Source organism: Thermobia domestica, chromosome 4 (genome assembly GCF_964235325.1).
Source record: "Thermobia domestica chromosome 4, izTheDome1.hap1.1, whole genome shotgun sequence".
In the NCBI taxonomy this organism is placed as follows: domain Eukaryota; kingdom Metazoa; phylum Arthropoda; class Insecta; order Zygentoma; family Lepismatidae; genus Thermobia; species Thermobia domestica.
Genome location: NC_137457.1, coordinates 264,876,512 through 264,900,215, shown reverse-complemented (window position 1 = coordinate 264,900,215; position 23,704 = coordinate 264,876,512). Strand labels below are relative to the sequence as shown.

The following is a 23,704-nucleotide window of genomic DNA, read 5'->3' as shown; positions in this document are numbered from 1 at the left end:
ACCTGAGCCTCAAAGGGGGCTATAGCCCTATAGCCCACCCTTGGATCCGCGCCTATATATATATATATATATATATATATATATATATATATATATATATATATATATATATATATATATATATATATATATAGATATATGTGTGTGTGTGTGTGTGTGTGTGTGTGTGTGTGTATTTACGACCTTCTCAGTCAAGGCCAAAACCTTTGTAATGCTGCAGTAAATCAACGATGTATTAATTGAAACACATCGGCTTGATATTTTATATATACATATATATTATTTACTTTACTTTTTTTTACCTCATAGCACGTTAAATACGAATTCTCCTCAGAATGTAGCTATCCCCTGAAAAAATAATGCTAGCTATGCTACTCCATAGTATCATGTTCTTGAAAATTTATTGAACATTCAAGCAAAAAACCAAGTTACATAATATGCAGTGTAAAAAAGGCAATCAGTTGTTTGAAACAATAACTACAAAGTAAGTTATTATATCTTAATTCTTTGATTATGCCATTCTCAAAATGAAATGTAATGTATTTACTATTTCATTCAGACTAGACTAAGCAAGAACGCGTACATGACATGAGCAAAACCAGTGAATAGATAAAAGCAAGGCTTTTCAGTGTTCGTACAGCACAAACCTTGCGGACTCAGTAACCTTACGGAAGTTTTTTGCACTTCTTTTTCCAGTTGAACGCCTGGCAAAGACAGTGTACTTAACTATTTTGCGTCGTATTCTTTAACCTTTAGATTAACAATTCTTTGAAGTCTGTTTGTTGATCTTTGAGCATCCTGGCACAAATATCCTGGTTGATTCACAGCCAAACTCTTAAAAATTCGTTTGTTACGATATAAAATATGAAGAAAATATCTTTTTATGTTACATTGAAATGAAGTGAAATCTTTAAGTTTTACATGCCACAGTTATGCCAGCTAGGCTAAAGAAGGCGGTGATGATGAGAAACGAAGAAAATGGTGGAATGAAGAAAGTAGGAGGAAACGGAAGAACCCCAAGAAAACCCATGTACACGGTATTTGCCCACCACAAAGTTCACTTGGTGCGAGCTGGGAAAGAACTAAGAACTCCATGCCCCAGAGGTGAACGGTTTACCACTAAGCTACTGCAGTCCCTTGAGAGTATATATGAGAGTATCAACGTAATTCTAAGGAACACAATTCTCTCCGCTCTCTTTCAATTCATATAAATTTATCAGAATTTTCTTTTCTCTTGCTATATGTGTCGAAACATTGCACTGAAAGACAACCACAAGGTCTATCGCAAAATCTTGAGAATCACAGAAAGGGAAAGCAACATTTTTTTTGTTATGAGGAATAATCAAAATTTAATCAAGCGAACCTGTAAAATTTATCCCTAAGTAATAATAATAATAATAATAATAATAATAATAATAATAATAATAATAATAATAATAATAATAATAATAATAATAATAATAATAATATGTAATGTTATAGGTTTATAAATCGCTCCTCAACGTGCCATATTGTGTACACCTAAAGAGGCTAAAAATAGATATTGATTAACCATTATTCACATGCGCTCACATGCACTCGCGGTCACATGCACTTATTTCTTTTCTCCGTCTCTCCCCCTTTTTTTACAGCATGAAATTTCAATTTCGAAATTAAATCTAACGCAACAATTTAATGATTGCTGACCAACCATGTAGTTGGCGTCTGTGGGTGTCCATAATAATTGTGCAATGTTGTAAGGAGACTTTGTGAATATGCTGTATTATACAAGACTCGTAAATTTTGTTACAAAAAACTAACTCTGTTAGTCTATTACTGGAGCACCTTTTCATTTTCGTCTTGGAGTATTGAAAAAAAAATGTACAGTAAGAAAAAGTTTTTGCAAATTAGTATTGGAAATTCCAAATATTAAATCATGCCATTTTCAAAATTACTGAATTCTAACCATTGGGTATCAAACACTGAATGTCTGAAGGGTACAAACTGATCTACATAATGATTTTGTCACAAAAATCTTACAATTTCCTCCCTTTTTGTTTTCTTCTGCATTCACCTCAGTGCGAGGTCCATTACCTTTATAAGGAATGTAATTAGTCCTTTTCGCACACCACTGGAATTCCCCAGTCTCTCATCTTAGTTCTACAAAAGAAGACTTTTGTGAAAGATAATAGTTGTTTCTTAAAGAAAACACATGTAATTTTGGCATAATTTAACTGGAGGTAAAAACAATAGAAGAAAGAAAATGCAATGCACTAGTTACATCATCTTGGTTGACTGGTTTGGGAATAACATCTTCAATATTAATTGGAGGACTCTGCACCTAACAAAATTTAAGATCCGGATTTTCCCATTTCTTTGTTATTTCAAGTTTGAGATAGTTCTCAAAGCAATCTTTAATTTGAGTTTGGATTTTCTTAGATGTGCGAAATATATATATTAAAATATCCATCAAGGACATAGCTTAAAGAGTTACATTTTATGAAATGAACCACACGTGAATAATCTTTTTTTTTTTTTTTTTAATAGATAATAACAGAGGAATTAGCTAAACCTCAAATACGTTTCCAAGTTTCGAAATACTGTAAAAAAATATAATCGTGTAAAAAAAAAACTGAATTCGATATTTCAGTGAATGTATATACTTTTTCCATACTTAACAAGTAGCAGTGTTATTTTGTACACCACGTGAAGGAGTTTGGTTATTCGAAAATTGAAAATTGACTTTTTTTTTCGTGATTGTCGGAAGTGATTGATTTTTGCCACTTCCAGTTTTAGTAGACAGATTGGAATGGAGATGGAATATATATGAGGTGTGGCAATTAAACAAAGAGACTGCCCAAATCCTGTTGCGCAGGATCGTGGGGGGGGGGGGTAGATAGCTAATGATGTGTTGTTGATCTTGAACCTTCATGAACAGCCACTGTTTGTTTCATGATTCTGAAAGCTTTTCTTTTCTTTGCAGGCTTGCATGAAGAAGACAGTGTTCTGTAGTAGTGCCGGAATCATGGTAAACAGTAAAGTTGAGCAGCGCATTAACATCAAATTTCTGCTGAAATAGACTGAAATAGTGATGTCGTCATTTCCTCTCCGTTACCATGGTGATCGCCATGTTTTTTTCTATACAAATGCGTGAAGCGAATGGTGTATTTTAAAGTCTAGTATAAAATACAAACAAGGACAACGGCTGTAAATTTTTTTACTATTATAAAACATTTTTAAGACTAATAAAGCTGGAGAAAAAGGGTACAGATTTAGAAAATGGAAATCGTTTAGGAAACTACAAATAAAATCAAGAAAATTCATAAAGAAAGACTAATATCTAAGGAACCTGTTTCTAAAAGCGACACATCTTTAAGTGATAAGGTAGAAATCAAATAATTAATATAAACATCATTATCATGTAATTCACCTTAAGAAGCAATTATACACAATATAAACTCCCTAACGTGCAGATTGACAAACTGTCGGCACAAGGAAAAGTGTAAAAATATACGATTTTTTAAAAAAAGAAAAAGTATCTTTTAGAACAATGTTCATTCTATTGGGAATACTTTTCTTATATCCAGTGTTCATAATGGAAGTGCACAATATTAGTGCTTACAATATTAAAAAAAAAAAAAACTGGAAATTTTCAATTCGGCCCATCAGTGGATCGTAGCTCAGATCTTTTCTTATATTCTCTATCAACTTTTTTTTTTTTAAATAGAAACAATATAATAAGAAAACATCCAATTATGAATGGTTTAGCATATATTCTTAACAAATGTTAAACATTAATCCTGTCCACGTATGCAATGTTATGAAACTTATATTAATGAATGAAAAATTTTCCAGAATTATTTAAGGTTAATATCTAATTATGAACAAGATGAGTACATTTGTTTTCTCCTTCTTTTTCTATATATCTGTTTGCAATTCAGAAATATTTCATCACTATTTTCGTTTTGCATTTAGGTCTTTTAGGTATTTAAGCTACTTGTTGTTTAGAAAATAAAATGGCGATCACCATGGCAACGAAAAGGATGTGACGTCACACTATTTCAGTCTATTAAAAAGAACACCGACGGAATGTTGTGCAATGTTAAAAGAGGTGTATGGTGATAATGCTATGTCGCGTGGGCGAGTTTTCGAATGGCACAAACGATTTTCAGAAGGTAGGGAGGAGGTTGAAGATGATGAACGACCCGGCCGCCCCTTGAGTTTGAGAACGGACGAAAATGTTCAAAAAATTAATGAACTTGTGCGGAAAGACAGACGTCTGAGCATTCGGAAGATCGCAGACATGACGAACATTAACAAAGAGACAGTAAGACAAATTTTGCATGACAATTTAAACATGACAAAAGTTTGTGCAAAAATTGTCCCGAAAAACCTCTCTCAGGAACAAAAAGACATTCGAAAGACCATTTGTTATGACGTCATGGAACGACTCAAAGCAGAACCAGACTTCTAACACGTGTCTCACATGTGATGAAATATGGATTTTCCAGTATGACCCCGAGACTAAGCGTCAATCCATGCACTGGAAGGCTCCCACATCGCCAAGAATGAATAAAGCATGAATGAACAAGCCGAAAGTGAAGGCAATGCTCATCTTTTTTTTTTTCGATATCAGGGGTATCATCATGACCGAATGGGTGCCTCAGGATCAAACGGTGGATCAGACCTACTATAAAGAAGTCCTAATCAACCTGAGGGAAGGAATAAGGAAAAAGAGACCGGATTTGTGGAAGAACGAGGTATGGATCCTCCACCAAGACAATGCGCCTACCCATAATGCCCTTTCTGTGAAGCAGGTTTTAGCAGCCAAGCGCATACCTGTACTCGACCACCCTCCGGATTCCCCAGATTTGGCTCCCTGTGACTTTTATCTATTCCCAAAAGTGAAAAGTGCACTGAAGGGAACATATTTTCAGTCTGTGAAAGAGGTGAAACGAAAAACAGCAGAGTTGTTGAACAGGGTGAAATCAGATGGCTTACAGCATTGCTTTTGAACAATGGAAGGCACATATGCAGCGGCGTATAGATAGGGGAGGGGAGTATATTCAAGGTTATAACAGTCAATTGTAACTTTCTTCGCAATACATCACATTTATGACACGTCACGTTATTTAATTGCCACACCTCGTATTTTTGGAACGCTTAATTGAATACAGAAAAGCACTTCTTCGCTACGGTTTCTGGTTTACGGTCATCAATATTAAAACTTTAAGTATTTTATTTCTGCCACTTCCTGTTTGATTAGTTAGTTAAGATTATATTTATTCTTACAAGAATGCTAAATCGACTCCCCCAAAAAAAATGTTTCTCGCTATCTGTTATCTTTTTTGTTCTATGAATATCAATATTAAAATTGGAAGTTGGAGTGGATTTCAACCACTTTCGTTTTTAGTACGGAGTTAAGGATGGAGACGTAATGCATTTTTGGGATGCTTAATCGATTGCTGAAAATAGCATCTCTATATATATTACTTTTCATTCTACAGCGATCAATGTTAAAACTAGTGGTGGGCACAAAAACCGATTTTTGAAAATTTTCAAAAAACCGGGTTTTCACCGAAACCGGTTTCGGTTTTCTCCAAAACTGGTTCGGTTTTCACTGAAACCGGTTATAGATTTTCTCCAAAACCGGTTTGGTTTTAACTGGGTCCGGTTTCGGTTTTCTTCAAAACCGGTTCCGTTTTTTTTTTCAAAAATTTGTTCTATTTCTGACCAGAATAGTGTTTCGATGTTCTCCGGAAACCGATTTCGTTTCCACAGAAATAGTTTTATCTGTTTTCAAAAGTTTTCATTTAAACCAGTTTCGGTGATAAACCGAACCGGTCTTTTTTGGAGAAAACCTAAACCGGTTTCGGTGAAAACTGAACCGGTTTTGTAGAAAAGCGAAATGTCGGTTTTTCGGAGTTCGTTTTTTTTGGAAACCGGTGTCCGGTTTTTATATAAAGAAACCAGTTTTGTCTCTTCAAATACTTCTGTTTCAATATCAGGTCTAGAAACGAACTCAATTCTTTCGTGACTTTTGACCTACTTTCTGATGATTCGTAATGATTGGTCAAATAGCTTTTGAGATTTTTGTCTCCCGGACGGACAGACAGACTGACATGGTAAATATATAAACGATTTTTATTTACTAAAACTCCTTAAAAAGAATAATCAAAATTGGTACATCTATGTTGAAGTTATGAGTGAACGTGCATAGAATCAAGTACGCTAATTACGATATCAACACTCAGACATTGAAGAGTTTCGTAGTTTAGCGCTCAACATTGTTGTTAGATCTTTATGAAATTTGCGTAAAAACGTAAGAAAAGAGTACACTTTCAAACAAACAAATAAAAAAGTCAAAATCAGTGCACATATGTGTGTTATGCGTGCTCCGGTGTTATGCGTGAACATATATACAGTTATGATATGAATACTACCAGCCATTGAAGACTTTCATGGTTTAGCTCCGAAAATTATCGTTAGATCCTTATGAACTTACTTGGGATTACAAAGAGAGAACACTCAAACAAAATAAGAAGTATCAAAATCGGCATATCTTTGTCGAAGTTATGAGTGATTTAGTGATTATACACAAAACAATTAATGATCAACAATGTCAGCTATTAGGAGTTTTATCATCCAGCTCCCAAGATAGCAATAGTTTTCAGATATGTGCATTTGGTAAAATGTTACAGGCATATTTATTGTATATGTTTCCATGCTCACAACTCGCGAATGAAGCAGCTGTCCAACAATTTGTAAAATACACAAACACATATACAAGAAATATGCCTGTAACTTTTTTACCAAATGCACGTATCTTAAAACTATTGCTACCATTGTTTTTCTGCTTAAATTCTAGCCCAAAATCATGTATCATATTGCCCTATTCCTATTTACAAAACTTGACCTGCATTCAAGATGGCGGATTTCAAGATGGCTGCCGTCAAGGTTCACCTTACCGTACGACTTCCCCTTAGGTATAGTATGTAAAACGTTGTTGGTATTGACTTTCTATTATTAACAGGCAGTTTACAAGGGGTGGTACTGAACGTATTGTGCAATTGTCGACATGGATATGCGACATTTCAATCTGCCATTTTGGTTAATTCCACTTCAAAAACGCAGCTGTTTTTTGTGTGTGGTCTTCCTGTGGGACTTCTTTCCTCTGAGTGAAATTTTACGGTAGGTTTCGATATGAGCTCATTGATACTTTCCTTGTTAGGATATTCAAGAATGCGTTACCCTTCGCAGCGAACGCGACCTAGGTGGCTACTCAGTAATTTTACTTTCGCCAGAGTTAAAATCATACTATGAGCCAGTCAGGGTTTCCAGATTTCTTTTGCCAGGTCCAGGTTTATAATAGCAGAGTTCCGAAGCTAAAATCCCCTTCGCTGACAAAACGTCTTTCCTATTTTTTTTTAAACTTCCTAACGCACTAAATACGCTCGAGCCGACGTTTCCTGTGCGTTTTTATTGCTTTCGCGTTTGCAGCGCATTCTGATTAGCCATCCACATTTAAATACATGATCAGCGTACTCCAAGCGTATGCATGAGCAATAAAAACGCCTTGCAAACGCTTCGAATAGCCGCCCACTTAAGCTGTAGGTCCACGTCTCATATAGCCTCGCTGCTGAAAGAAACGATAAACTAAAAATCAAATCAAGTCAAATTAATGCGCCTTACCTTACCTTACGTTATAGAGTATCTTTATAGCAGAGACAAACACACGATTTTTTTTTTTTTTTTTTTTTTTTTTTTTGTAAGGGAGTCCAAAGACCTATTTCAAGGGGACAAAAGACTGATTCCAACGGGGATAAAAGATGCACAGAAGCATAGTCTCGAATACACAAACACTATGCGTACACACAATACATCATATAGGGCCAAAAAACAACAGTTAGATATGTGCGCACATATCATTAATTATAGTATATACATTTTAGTATACTAAGTATTATATATATGAGAACAAATTAGTATGTTTTGGCATGTATTCCCTCCGAAGAACCGAACACCCTTCGGAAACCCACAGAGGGCCCCCTGTGGGCAGCGTAAATCCACGATTAACCTCTGTTTCCCCAGCAATACTCTTTCCATTCTAAGTTTCTTTTCCTCATATTCCACTCTCATTGCTGCCAAATCTGTTCTTACATCATCTACCCACCTTCTCTTTGGTCTTCCTTTTCTTCCTCACTATACATTCTCTCATGTAACACTATTGTGCTGCCAAAATGTATTGAGCCGTGGCAAAAATGCGAACTAAAGCTCACACCCTCACACACCCACGCGTTGAGCCAATAAGGGTTCAGCTGTTGCTAAGTGAGAGAAAGCGAGTGGAATTCCTTCAGCCGATAGCAGCGCTTGCAACGGAAGACTAAGGATCAAGTCAATGTGGTATATCTTTAGTATACTCTTTGGTATCCTATCCCGTTCTATTCTTTCAACATGTGTCAGTTACATCATTCTTTCCGTTTTTATATACAGTACTTCATTATCCCTTGTCCTTCTATAACCTTTTATCCCATGTCAACTCTTATTTTCCAAAAAATGTTTTCTATTATATCTACCTGATATTCTCATCATGATTTTTCCGTTCAAATTTTCTCAGCTCTTCATTATTTTGTTTATCATTTTAACGGATGGCGGGAGAAATTGTTCAAAGATGGGACATACAACAATCGATACAACTGGATAAAATGATATGGGGGACTATCTCGTTTTCGAGTTGAGTTGAGTTGATTTTAGTTTAGCGTCCCTTTCAGCAGCGAGGCTATATGAGACGTGGACCTACTGATTAACGTGGAATCCGAACCACATGAGCTCCCGCCGGGAATCGAACCCGGGTCTCCCACGCCAAAGGCGCGTACTATCTCGTTTTCGAGAAAATCGATATAAGCGAATGTTTTAGTATCACCTGTACTGATACGACACCATTCAAGCTTTTTTAAAATATGATAGTAGCAAGATGACAATATAGATAAAGTATGTATGTATAATGAGATATAACCTAAAGTTAGGATTAACTCTAAAATGTTAATTTTTGTTTAACTACAGCCTAATATTATGCAAAGATGAAACATGTATGAATGAACAGGTAACTTTTTTTTAACACTCATATTTTTAAATGATTGCATATGTCTAGATACATATATATTTACAACGCAATCCCTGTATTTACAGTGGAGAAATATGGCAACTTTAGTTATACCATTTTTAGCTTGATTTAATCCGAGATATCTATATATATACCAATTTGAAAGAACATAATTCGTGATTTATCACCATCGATATTTTCCAATAAAGCATTGGATATTTTATTTGGAAATTGTTTCGAATTAGTTAAGTTTAGCTCAATATACTGTAGCGGATCCGTTAGTTATTAGTGAGACGTATGTTATGAAGTACAGTGAAACCTGTCAACTTGGCCACCTCTCTAAGTTGGCCACCTGCTTATCTTCGCCTAGTTCGTCTTGAACCTGTATTTTCCCATAAGACATTCGTTACTTACTACTCTATAAGTTGGCCACCTGTCTATCTTGGAAGTTGGCCACACTGAAGCAATGTTTACCCTATGATGATGATGATAAATTTACCTGCGTATCTTGGCCACGAAAAATGCAGTTTTGTTATTTTTCTTAACTCTTTCGAATTCCCATATGAGAGGCAGATGTTCTGTATTTGTGACTGAACACAAAGAAGCATACATTCGCACGATTTGTTCTTGGAGGTCAATGGCCAGAACACTACCCTCATTAAAAGGGTGGTGAAGGAAGATGTGAATAAGAAAAAGCACGTACAGGAATTCAGGAAATGGTTGTACGTATTTGTTTACCCTGTCTGTTTTGGTAAAACCATTAGTTATATCGGCTCCCTTTATCAGTGGGGAGCTTTAGTAATTCCGTAAAATTCTCAAGGTTAAATCTCAATTGTCATTTATTGGCACCTGACTGCATGTCAAAAGGTAGCGGTGGTTTTGAGATATGAATTCCCTCAAGATTTTCTCAAAACATCTTTTGCTTCGAGGGAAACACTTCTAGCTCATTAACAAGAGGTAGTTAACTACAATATTAGAATGTGCATATCTGCCAAAAAGAATAAAGCAAATATGTCTAGAATGAACCACCATTCAGTAACAACTGAAAAGAAGTCATATAAATTCCATATAAATTTCTCAATTTATGACTTAGCTTTTCTTGTTTTCAATCTGAATAACTCAGTGTGCTATAATATAAATTTAAATAAACTGCGTACATACACTTCTATTTCATGGTTGTTTGTGTTATTATGTTTTCAATCCGAATAATCCAGTGTACCAGACTAGTTTTCAGGAAGAGAAAGGTATGCATATATATTACACATACTATCAAGAGCGCCGATCCTGGGGGGTCGAGGGGGCCCGGGCCCTCCAAAGCTCATGTGGCCCCTATTTTATTTATGAGTATACAATATTTGGTATAATTTGAGTACAATTTGTCTTAAAATCTTCATATATATGCCTTCTGCATCTGAATGCCCTCCCCCCAAATTTACAGAGAAATCGGCGCTCTTGCATACTATAGTAATATTTTCTAGTACTGTATATTTTTATGATTACTCTATATACATTATTTATAAGTAGCTGTTGTGCCACTGCTTATTAAAATTTTACAATCAAGTAATACTAGAAATCCTATTCTAAAATTACACAAATCACACTTATTTTCTGTAAGTTGGCCACTTTTCGATGGAACCGATGGTGGCCAACATAGACAGGTTTCACTATAGTAATATAACTGTTCATTTGCTTTTGCATTATCTGTATCAGTCATGCTTTACACCATATAATTAGCACGTCTTGTGAAATGTATGTTCATGTATTTCACATTCGATCTAAATATTTAACTATTGTCTAACACGCTCAGCAAATTTCAGTTCGTCTGTATTTGAGAAACATTATTTCAAAATAGTACCTTAAGCTTTTAAAATCAATACTTAATAGCTATTCATTGACATTTGTATCACAACTTTCGGCAACTATAAATCATCGTGAGACGGAAAAAGAAAGAAAATTAAAAAATCAAGCAACCACGCACGATAGTCTATACACCAACCGCAGTATCTCTGAATCACTCCACCCCTAAAAAACAGACTCTGATTGGCTGAAACTATCACCTGAGTGTGACGCAGGCGTACAATTCTGAAACAGTCCAATTGTTCCAGTGACGTCACAAGTACATGATAGCTCGAGTGAATCGAGCACAGTTGGTCATTACGGTTTGCAGTAGGGGATAGTGAAAGAAGCAGCGGAAAAACGTGAGCAGATTCTTAAATGTCTCTATTGTTTTGCTTCTGTTGAAAAAGAAAAAAAAAAGAACATCGTGTTTCATATGTCATTTGATGGACATTAACACCAGCTCCATTTATTCATGTCTGTTCCCTTTAACCCTTATTAAATGCCGGCTAGCAACATGCCCGAGAAGATTATAACAACTGTATTCATCATCATCATATGTGTGTTGCCATGAGATGATTGTCAGGTCATTTGCCGGTAGAGATGCCAGAGCTCGGGAAAAATGTTTTTTTCAATGACTTTCCCCTGGGAAATCTTTTTTTTTTTAAAAAAAAATAAGAAATTCAATTTTAATTAAATATAATAGCATATTCTACATTTCTTCTCCGATTATAACACGAAACGAGATTTGAATACTTTCATCCAAAGGGGAAAACATGAAAAAATCAAAGAAACCCAAGGAGAAAACATGAAAAAATCAAAGAAAACCAATCATTTGACAGAAAAGAAATATACTATGGGTTCTGTTAACACAATGAATTGTTTGTAAAGCTATTAGAGAAGTAGCACACACAGAATTTCGTCAGGGGGTTGCAGATTCCTAATACTAAAGCATGCGCAGTATTTCTACTCATATCTTCCTATGCAAATATTTATTTTTACATAATACCTTGTTGAACGAATTAAAAACTGGAAACTACCGTTCCTTTGTATGCCATTGTATTAGACTAATGTTCAATGTCAAAATGTTTCAGTGAAAGATACTAATAGTGTTGGCAATAATTGATCTGAAAATGTAACGTCTGTAGTTAGATTTAGTTCCACGAAATTATTATTTGAAACTTATACATAAATTGAAACTGCAGATGGTAACATGCTTTGGGAACTAAATACATAACACATGCTCCTAACTGGATTCGAATTCACGACAGATGAATTTTACGATACTCGATCAAATACCTCAGTTCGGTGTATGTCGGCGAGAGTGTTACTATACACTACAGACTATGACTATCGTAGTAAAGTATGAGTGTGTGTATTATAAATGTACCGGTAATGTATGTCAGTTACATATATGTCGAAAAAAAAAAGCAATTCCCATGCCGGGAATCGAACCCGGGCCTCCTGGGTGAAAGCCAGGTATCCTAGCCACTAGACCACATGGGAGTTCATGAGTGCGCTCTGCCTCTCAAGGAATAGGGTAACTGAAACATCTTCACGCTTCAATTTGGGGCTAAACAATATCCGTCGACACTTTATCCGCAACAGTGACCTTGAAGCAGTTAGACATGTAACCTATCTGAGCTCGTGTGACCCGAAGACGACGACACATCGTCATACACGGGACGTAGAGAATATACAGTACATGAGGTTACTAATGTAATTTTAATAAACATTAATAGCCTCTCTTTTCTCACTAAATCTACAATTTTCTGTCTAGCTTGTTGTATGCGTCTCTCTCTCTCCCTCTCTCTCTCTATGTGTGTGTGTGTGTGTGTGTGTGTGTGTGTGTGTGCTCGCGCGCGCGCGTGTTATGTGTCAAAGCATTGCACTGAAGAATAACTACAAGGTTTATCAGAATATAAAGGTGTGAGAATCACAGAAATTAAAAACAAAATAGTGTTTTTCTTATGAGGAAAAGTCAAAATTTAGTTGAGCAAAGACTGCGAATATTGCCGTGTATAATATAAGAGATATCACTGAGTTCAGACTCTTACGTTCAATTTTTTTGTATAGTTTATGTTCAAAAGAGCTTCATTGCTTTTCTGTTTGGGAAGACGAATGAACATGAAACTATATTTGATGCTATATTGAAAACATGGCACCTTGATTGAGAGATGTCACACACACACTACGAATCAAACAAGTGAATATTATTAACAGCTCGAGCAGCAAATTTGTCATAAAACTCACTGATATAGGCGATTGGAATTTGTCATAAAACTCACTGATATAGGCGATTGGAATTTGTCATGAAACTCACTGATATAGGCGATTGGATTTTGTCATAAAATTCACTGATATAGGCGATTGGAATTTGTCATAAAACTCACTGATATAGGCTATCTGAATTTGTCATAAAACTCACTGATATAGGCGATTGGAATTTGTCATAAAACTCACTGATATAAGCGATTGGAATTTGTCATGAAATTCACTGATACAGGCGATTGGAATTTGTCATAAAACTCACTGATATAGGCGATTGGGACATAGGTCTGGACCTGAAGGTGAAGCGTGAAGAAAGAACTTTAACTCTATTGAACTCGGTGAAAAGAAAGAAAGACTTATTGAAAATATAAACCGTGGGACCTATACGGAAGTATATATATTTTATACACCTACAGTACATAAGATTTACAATGAATGTTTTATACACACTGAATTACACATACTTGCTGAAGCGTGCCGAATACTAAGTAACTGGCAACACTGTGCAAAGATGTATGTGATGGATCTCGTAAATACAATATGGTAGGTGAGCACCAAAATGTATTCAACATTCATGATGTTACGTTTATTCTTTATTGTAATTCGCTTCAAAGCAACAATGTGAGTGTTTTTCATTTATCAAGCAATCCAAATGAAAATAGAAAGTGAGAAAACACAATAGATCATTTTCTAAGTGCTGTAATTATAAACCATTAGAAGGATTCAAGTTTTCGTTGTTTTGTAATCATAAGCGGAGTAGGTTTTGTTTTTGTTTTACATTGCTGTTGCACCTGCATAACGTGTCCTACTATAAGAAATTATGATTAAGAAACAAAACTCAAACAAACAATATTGTTAAACGCGTTTTGTTTCTGTCTAGCTATGCCACATACGAAATGCATCAGTTGCTAACTCTTATGCTTTTTATAATTATAATTTTTAATGTTACTAGCGTATCAAAAGCAAAACAAAGAAGGAAAGAAAAGATTAGATAAGTCTCATTTAGCTGAATAAAATTATATTATCGGTAGTGTAAATCCTTCTTTGTAGGTTTCAAGATTTTTTTAAAACTAATAATTACAGCTACATGACGACTACGCCTTCTATTAAAAGAAGCTGTTAATGAAGTATTCCCCAATCAAATTATTATTATTATTATTATTATTATTATTATTATTATTATTATTATTATTATTATTATTATTATTATTATTATTATTATTATTATTATTATTATTATTATTATTATTTAATATTCTCTAGACCAGCACTCAGCCAGGTAAAGAGAATAGTAGTTTGTAAATACAAGTGTGTCCGTATTCTTGTAACTTCATATTATAGTAACACTGAGGATGAAACATATATTGATCGGTAGATAAGACCAATCTGAGCAATATTGTTTTTATCTGTGATTTGCTTACCAATATCAATTTGATAGGTTTTATTATGCTGGAACAGATTTTTACAAGATATCAAAGTATGAGTGTCACTGGCAAGAGTGTCTGTGTAACTATCCTGAGAAAACATGATCTAATACTTAACAGCATATATATAACTATAAATAATCTGTTCCAGTAGAACTCTAAATATTATTATTGACAACGAATAACATACTTTATATCCCGAAACAATTTTTTAATACAGATTTTCGCGAAAATTTCGCATCAGAATCTACCTTTACGTATGTAATTTTGTTAAGCTCGATGTGCTCAATCAACTGATTGATTGTCTTTGGGTAATATTTTAAAGAAAAAAATATAAAGTTTAAGATTTAATCATAATTTTGCTCGATATCTCGTTAACCATACCATGTACTGTCATTTGCTAGTGTCATAATGAAGAAGTTCGTGAATATATACAAGATGGCCCAAAAGTAGGTATATAGTACCATACTGATCAGCTCATTGCATTTTATATCATTTCTTATTGTTATCCATAATTTCTTCATTATTTGTTCCTAATATCTACTTATATCTTAAACTCGGAACAGCCAAAGCAAATAAACCATAAAGTACAATGTTATACTTGATCAATGCAGGGGTGTATACCTACTCTTGGGTCACTCTGTACTTCAATATTAATCTCACATTAATAGGTGGAATGCTTTTCCGTTCAGTATCAATTTCTCGATTTAAAAAAAAAAATATATATATGATTTTTCTCAATTTTCTCAAAACATATAATTTTGTTCTACTTTGATTGTTACGTATCGGATCTTTGGATATTTTTCTCGTAAATCGCTAATAACATTGCAGAATTATTTATGTACTGGTTCTAAGGACCCGTCGTTTCCTGGTGTTAATTCAGTCCCTGGATAAAAAGAGTAAGCAGACATTGCGTCATTCTCGACTCGTAGCAGCCACGATTGAAAGAAAGGAAATATGTACGGTAATTATCCTGTGATGTTATATAAGCCTGCACAACCACAGCGCAAGCAGGTTGCATACAGTCAAGGCGTTCTTCAAACTACGAGAAACAATTTTCCGCATTTTCATCCTTCACGCAAATCGAACCCCTACCCAAGCCACAAAAAAGGAAGAAACGGCTTCATATTTCCTTTACCCGCGAAAATTTGTCTACATACACATATATTATTTTTAAAGATTAATACTAGAAATGTCAAACAAAAAGTACTCAAGGAATAGATTGTATTTTTCATTTGTGGTCAGTAACACATCCTATTTATAAGAGTATCATGAACAGAGTTATATAACTAAGCGGAATTATTTTCTTTTTATTTGCTGTCAGTTCATTCTTGATTGTTCGCCTATAGTCGAGAACGGGAAGAAGATTGGAAGCACAAGCTTGAAAATGTAGGTCGTGGGCAACTTCTGGAAAAACTAGGAAACATCAATACTCGAGCATATGACAGTAGTTCTCAATGTTTTCAAGACTGAGGCCCCATTTCGAAAGATTTTTCTAATCCACATGATTGTGGAGTTTTGTGTGGACTTTTTTATAGCCTAGTATGCGAAATATTACCAGCAGGTGTCCTAAGAATGTAGCTAAATGACGCACAGAATGTGGCTTAAAATGGTTAAATTCTTGTAAAGTTGGTATGGCTATATTTGCAGCTAACAGAATTTAACAACATTTCTAAAGAAATGAAATACTCCATATCTTTACCGTTTACCTAAAATATAATGTAATATCCTGTGGCGGGATATGTATAGTTACAAGCTAAGAGAAGAAGCTTACCTAATGTATTAATTCTTAAATACAGCTTTCTGAAGTATTATCACGTTTTCTTCCTAATTATAAAATTTAAAGATTTACTGATTTGACTTCCTGAAGAACCGCTACTGGCTAATATCGTCCTTAGTATTTTCAAATCAATCCCATTCACCAATTAGTTCACACTTAAAATATTTAGAGTACACTTTGACGAGAAATTGAAATCATCCCTTTGAATTCTTCTCTTTGTAAATCAGTGAATACAAATGATTTAGCACAACTAAAAGAACGGCTCTAGTCAAAATTATAATCAACATTATCACTTGCATTAAAATTATCAACGGTAAGGTGGGATTTCCCGAATATTTTGATTAGCTCTAGAACTGTGATGAGTAAGCAAGAATGATACAAATTAAGATGTAACACACATTCTGGTGCGTATGAATGTCAGTTTAACGTCCCAAGATTATGCTCTTTTAGGCTAAGGAAGTGAGATGATTAAGGCAGGTGAATGATTATGGAACAATTGATGGAATGAGAATGTGGGAGGAAAGGGAGTACCCCGAAAAAATTCACGGACACGATGTTGTCCAAAACAAAGTTACTTGGCGAGATTGACATTCTGGTGTGTCAATATAAGTAAGTCTTACTGTAAGAACAAGGATTACTAACATAGGGAATCACACTTTATTCTATTTATTTATTTATTTATGTATTTATTGTAGTGACATCTTTTAAAACGTTTGGGTTGGAAAAGTTATTCAAATATCGCCAAGCAAAAATGGCAAGAAATTGGCAATTATGAATACAGCGTTGATCAGAATTAAAATTAATATTTGAACATTTTTAGCGGTCATTGGCATCTGAAAAATGATAGATTTGGCCATAAAATGGCTGAACTGACAACATTAATTTGTGTTGTAAAACATGAGGAATAAAAAACGTCTGAAGGAGTTCGAAAATGTGAGTATGGAGAAAATTAATGTGTTGTTAATTGTGTGATTTAGTGTCAGTTTCCAGCAAAAACTCTGTATGACACGTGGATCGGTAGTTTAACATGGGATCAAAACAGTGACGAGACCAGTTTCAATTTCTTGGGGGGCAAACACGAAGGGGTAGAGAATATTTTTGGGGTCGGCAGCTATTCTTTAGAATATCAAAAAAAAAGAAGTATTGTTAATCAATATATGGCACCAGTTTTTCCCTATCTTTCCAAAATAATTCAATCAAATGCAACGATACAGATGTTTAAACTTCTTAAAAAATCAAATTAAATCATTAGTCAATGATTTTTGTTTTGAAATCTTGTTTCTTTTTCTCGCTGAGAGTATTTAATTATTAGGAATGTGTTTCTGAAGAGTAAAAATAAATGCTTTAAAAAAACGAAAACAACAATATAATTAAGAACTACACAAATTTTCTCCCTAATTAACGATTCAAGTTGCTTTTTTGCAAAGTTTGAATATATTTTTGAGTAAATCAATTCGAATATTTTCGCTCTATACAAAATACATTAGACAGCTAGATGGAAATGTGCTGACATCTATTGGTTAAAAGAGCTCCTTTAAACTCACTTTAAAACATGAAGATGTTTCAGTCTCCGTATTTCATGACAGCGAGTACATCGTGAGTATCTCCCATGTGGTCTAGTGGCTAGGATACCTGGCTTTCACCCAGGAGGCCCGGGTTCGATTCCCGGCATGGGAAACTTTTTTCTATTATTATTATGTAATACGTTTTGTAACTAAAAAATTGTAGAAACCTGAATATTGAAAAAATGTATGTTTTAAAAAATCGTACTTGAAAGTTAAGGCGGGCTATTGCAGGCCAAAAATTTTAAATAAGATTAGATTTTTCTCTTTTTTGTACTTTATGCGGAGGAACCAGTATCGGTGGGAAGATTTGGAAGCGCAACTTTATAGGGTAATCCAGCGATTTCCATCTGTCTGATGTAGGACCACAATTTTATGTTGAGAGCCACAACAGAGAGAAACAGGTTAATGAAAGAAGGGGAAAAAACGAGATGGGTGAAATGTAGGGATGAGCAATTCCGGAATTTTTACTTTCCGGAATCTGAATAGTAAAATCAGAAAAATTCCGGATAATATACAGATTTCCATATTTTTTAAGTTACAAAACGTATTATATAATAATAGAAAAACTTTCCCATGCCGGGAATCGAACCCGGGCCTCCTGGGTGAAAGCCATGTTTTAAAGTTAGTTTGAAGGAGCTCTTTTAACCAATAGATGTGAGTACGTTTCCATCTAGCTGTCTAATGTACCGGTATTTTGTATGGAGCGAAAATATTCAATTTGATTTACTCAAAAATATATTCAAACTTTGCACAAAAACAACTTGAATCGTTAATTAGGGGGAAAATATATGTAGTTCTTAATTATTTTGTTCATTGTTCAAAGCATTTGATTTCATTCCTCAGAAACACATTTCTAATAGTTAAACACTCTCAACAAGAAAAAGAAACAAAGTTTCAAAACAAACATCTTTGATTAATGATTTAATTTGTTTTTCTAAGAAGTTTATACATCTGTATCTTTTAAATTTGATTGAATTACTTTGGAAAGATAGGAAAAAAACTGCTGCCATGATCTGATTAATAATACTTCTTTATACTCATCTTAAACAATATCTGCTGATAATCATATTAACAAGATAGAGACAACTTAGGTAGAAAATAAGTTCTGTTTATGGTCACGCAATTTAACTATTTTCTTTTCGACTCTTAAATTTGACGGGACGTAAAACTCAGAGATTTCATTTCATTTTCTCTTAAGAGTCTTCATCCCGGTGAATTAAAATACCGCTAATTTTACAGTAATTATGTAATATCTTCAAATAGATAAAAGATAATCGAAATGTGGAACAAGAGCGCCCTAGACAATATTACTTTACATGAGAAACCGTTATCACGACTCACTTATCTGCTTTCGATTTCCAGCCATTTTGAAAATCGGCAATTAGTTTCGCGTTTCTAAACGGCTGAAAACGGAAAGCCACTAACTAGGTGACTTGCGATAACGGTAGCTCATGCAAAATAATATTGTCTAGGGCGCTCTTGTTCCATATTTCAATTATCTTTTATCTATTTGAAGATATCACAAAATTACTGTAAAATTAGCGGTATTTTAATTTCACCGGGATGAAGACTCTTAAATTTGAGTGAAGTATTTTGAGTCATGTTCTTTCTTGTGGGTACTCTTGGTAGGAGGTAAGAGAAAGACAAGAAGAACGATAGAATTAATGGACAATATAAAGCAGGTAATTGTGGTGCCTCTTATCGCTAGAACCTCAGGAAAGAAAACTTCATACAACTTCAGAAAGCTCCATATTAGAATTAGTATATGCTTTCTTTCCTTAGCTTGTAGCAGTATTTTTCTTTGCCGAAGTGACTTCCCTCAAAAGCCGCCACTGCGTCAAATAAAAATATTCGTTTTAGATTATTACCATAGTGCCCGAACTTCTGAATTTACTAGAAGTAAACTTCTTTTGCAGCTAATAATAAAAATTATTATTAATAATAATATTTTAAGTATTCTGCCTGTCGTCAGGTCCTGGAATTAATTATTTTTTTTTAGGTTCGAATCAGGAAATATTTCTTCAATTTTTCTCGATCTTCAGCTTCCTCTTTTAACTCCCAATATTTGCTTCAGTCTTCTCAATCAAATCATCGATCAGTGGGTTTCTTCTTCCTACTCTTTGCTTTCCTTCCATCTTTCCCTCTGACATGAAGAAGACAATTTCTTCGCCCAATTGGCCTTTTTACGAGGAACGTTGGCTAAAAACTTCCTCGTCTCTCCTACTCGTCTTGAAACATCTTCGTTTGTTACTCTCTCCGTTCATCTTATCTTCTCCAACAGCGTATTTCTTCTCTAACTTTGGTAATGTCCACGTCTTCGAACTATACAATGCAAATTTCATATATAGTACTTGACTAACAAAAACTGATATTAAAATACAACTCAAAATGAAAGCTATACACATACAATTGTAAGTGATAAGCAGTAGTAATCAGAGAGATCGTTATAAACCGGAAATTACAGGTACTTATGGAGGAGGTCACAACTAAGAGGATGTTTACGACGGGAGGAGGGTCATTATATGAAATAGGTTGAGAAATCCCGTCCTACAAAATCTTTCTCGGAAACTACGCATGAAAATTTACAGTCGCACATACTCAACGAGATAGATCACTTGAGCCGTATACTGTATGCCTCATCGTTGGACTTTTCTTTTCGTTATTCATTAATAATATTGCAGAGTTTAAAGCTTGTTTTAGTTTTAATGTCTCACGATTATGTCTCGAGGCTAATGGAGACAGCGATGATGATAATGAATGAAATGGAGAAATGAAGGAAGTGGGAGGAAACGGGAGCACTCCGCAAAAACTCACATACACGGTGTTAGTCCATCACAGAACTCACTTGACGCGAGATGAGATCGAATCAGAGTCCCCAACACACCAATGTTGAGCGCACTACCCTAACGCGGTCCCAATTTAAAGTTCTTGTACTGTATTCTGAGAGGTAGACTGCATTTAATCATTTTCTGATATACAGATAATGCAATTTATGTTGCTGCTAAGTAAGTCCTATTCAAATATTTATTTAGGTTATTTTAGTAGTCTAAATAATTTAATACGAGTTTCTTGTTTGATCGTTCGATCGTTTTGAGTGCAACTGTTCTTAGATTCCTGTCGCTGTTCCCCCTTTCCCCTCTCCACGTGGCTGAAAACTAACCACCCACTATCAAAATGAGCGAGTATCGCGTGATGTGTGACGTCATCTTCGCGACAGGCAACGCAACCCATGGAGTTGAGGGGAACTTCAGTAACAACTGGGAATCAAACGCGGCACCGACACAGACAGATCAATAGGGCTGTTGGCTTCGTGGTTGGCGCGACTACTCCACTGCACGGGAAAAGGGGGAAAAGCTGTACTCGCAATAGCGAAGTTACTGGAACGAACTTCACAACTTCCGTGAGATATAAATATATATGTATGTATACAAACAGTCTGTCGCCGGTAAACGATGTGTCTCTGACGTATGCAGACCTTGACCATTTAAATTTGCACGATAAAGTCCACATAATTTTCTGAGGTATGACGTGGCATAGTGTAGCACTTTCACATGGGCGGCCTATTCTTTTCCTAAGATAGAGAACAAGAATCTACATAGTTCCCTAGGTTTGATTTTTACCTTGTCCTCAATAATTTATATTGCTGTTGAAGACTGTGGCAAAAAAAAAAAAAAAAAAAAAAAAAAAGCTCTGTTTTCAGATTGAGGGATTTCGAAAGGAGAAATTAGGCCTACTTGGACCGAAATTGCAACACCGAGAACAAGAAGGCAATTGCTATTATATTACCATGAACTCCCGAGCCATGTCTGGTGCGTAAATCCGGTATAGTTCATGGGTGAACAGACGATCACCATCATAGCACTAATAGGCCAGCTTTTCTAAAAGTGTGATTAGTGAAAAACATCGTATCCCGTTAGTTTTCTTGGGGTATTCCCGTTTTCTCCGATATTCTCATTCCACCAATTCCTTCATCATTATTCACTTGTCTTAATCATCCGTCTCCCTTAGCCTAACGGACATAAACGTGGGACGTTAAACCGGAAGATTTTCTAAAAGTTTGATCTGCGGTCAACACGTAGCAGCGATGCCCATCTCTCCAAGTACTTGAGCAAAGATCCCTAAATTTACCATTCTTTCCACCCCTCCAAAAAGAAAGAAAGAAAGAAAAAAACAGAAGAGGAGACCGTAGTTGATTGTGACAAACCCAAGGCAACCTCCTTTTAAACTAAATTTCATTAAATTAGCGTTCTTAAAAGCATTATTATATTGTAATTAAAGTTCGATTGTGCTATTTTCAATGAAAAGTTATGCCCCTCCCCGAAAAAATTAAGGGTGCAATCTGAGCCATAAAACCAACTTGTGGACAGCCCCGATACGCGGTCCTCGAGAGACGCTCTTGTGGAGCTCTTGGATTGAACATTAGTTTAAAAAAAGACATTTTTTTTATTAAGAAATGAAATGAAATCTTTGAGTTTTACGTCCCACGTTTATGCCGGCCAGGCTAAAGGAGATGGTGATGATGAGAAATGAATAAAAACGACAGAATGAAGAAAGTGAGAAGAAACGGGAGAACTCCGAGAAAACCCACACAGTTTGTTCACCACAAAGTTCACTTGGCAGCGCGAGCTGAGATCAAACCAAGGACCCCACTTGAAAATATAAAATTCAAGTGAACTACGTATCACACACAATAGCTGAGAATCTGAAGTTATATAATGAGCTCCTTCGTGGCTAAGCTGTTAGCGTACGAGCCTTTGGCGTGGGAGACCCTGGTTCGATTTCCGGCGGGAGCTCATGTGGTTCGGATTCCATAATCAATAGGTCACGTCTCATATAGCGTCACTACTGAAAATGATAAATTTGCTTTCAAAAGGGATAAGAGAACCGTGCTCTGTGTTCCTTTCTTGATTTTTCTTTTTTTTTCGAGAAACGCTGCCATTCCTTGGTAGTCTCTCGCTTCCAAGAACTTGTGGCTTCTGAAGTGAGGTTCGGGAGGCATCAGCATATGTGAAAGCGTAGGAGTGGAGTGAAGCTAAAGAAGTAACAGGGGAATAAGCTCAAACGAAAGGTTTTTTTTTTTAAAAAAAAAAAAAAAAAAAGAAATGTTGCTGTGTAAAAGCTATTTTATGTAGTTGCAAAACTCCACAACCTACACGTAACCTTCAGTACGTGTGGACGGTTCAGGAAACAAGAAACAGTAATTAGTTGGCTTGAAGGTCTGAGCTCTGTATTTGATTTAAATTGGAGATGAATTCCCGTTCAATACTACGAGCGATTCGTTTCTAAGGGAAGAGATGGATTTAGATGCTTCATACAGTAATATATTGAAGTTTTCTGCATCGAATGCGTGTGCAATCGCATATCTGTGTAATGAAAGCGTATTTTCTCTTTCTTTCTATACAATGTATCCCTTGCGCTAGTTCTTGATATATTCCTGTATTCAAGGTAATTTCCAACTTGTCGTTAACCTTTTAGATCTATGAAGGCAACGGAGTTATTTGAGTCTCCAGAGGGGCAATTTCTTTCCTTTGAGTTTGACATTTGTAAACATTACAATCAATAACATAATAATATTTTAAAGAAAACCCTGAAAATCTACTGTCATCTAGAGTTTTGCCCCTCCCTTCCCAAGCAAAATCTGAAATGACGCTGATGCATCATCACCTTTCGTCCCTACTCTATTAGTGGCTCTAGTAACTACGCCTGTAGCTGAGGTGGAGTCTGTCTCTAAGAGCCTGACATATTA

The 23,704-nt window shown here is 35.2% G+C and overlaps 1 long non-coding RNA gene and 2 other non-coding genes across 4 annotated transcripts in view; 1 reads left to right on the top strand and 2 right to left on the bottom strand.

The window, feature by feature from the left end:
- LOC145684046 (uncharacterized) overlaps positions 1–23,704 on the bottom strand; it is a 186,727-nt gene that overhangs the window by 135,158 nt on the left and 27,865 nt on the right. The gene's annotated exons all lie outside the window — the stretch shown is intronic.
- TRNAE-UUC (transfer RNA glutamic acid (anticodon UUC)) lies at positions 12,353–12,424 on the bottom strand. Its single transcript has one exon. It is a non-coding gene; the product is annotated as a tRNA-Glu (tRNA).
- On the top strand, positions 17,999–18,070 carry TRNAE-UUC (transfer RNA glutamic acid (anticodon UUC)). The gene has a single exon. It is a non-coding gene; the product is annotated as a tRNA-Glu (tRNA).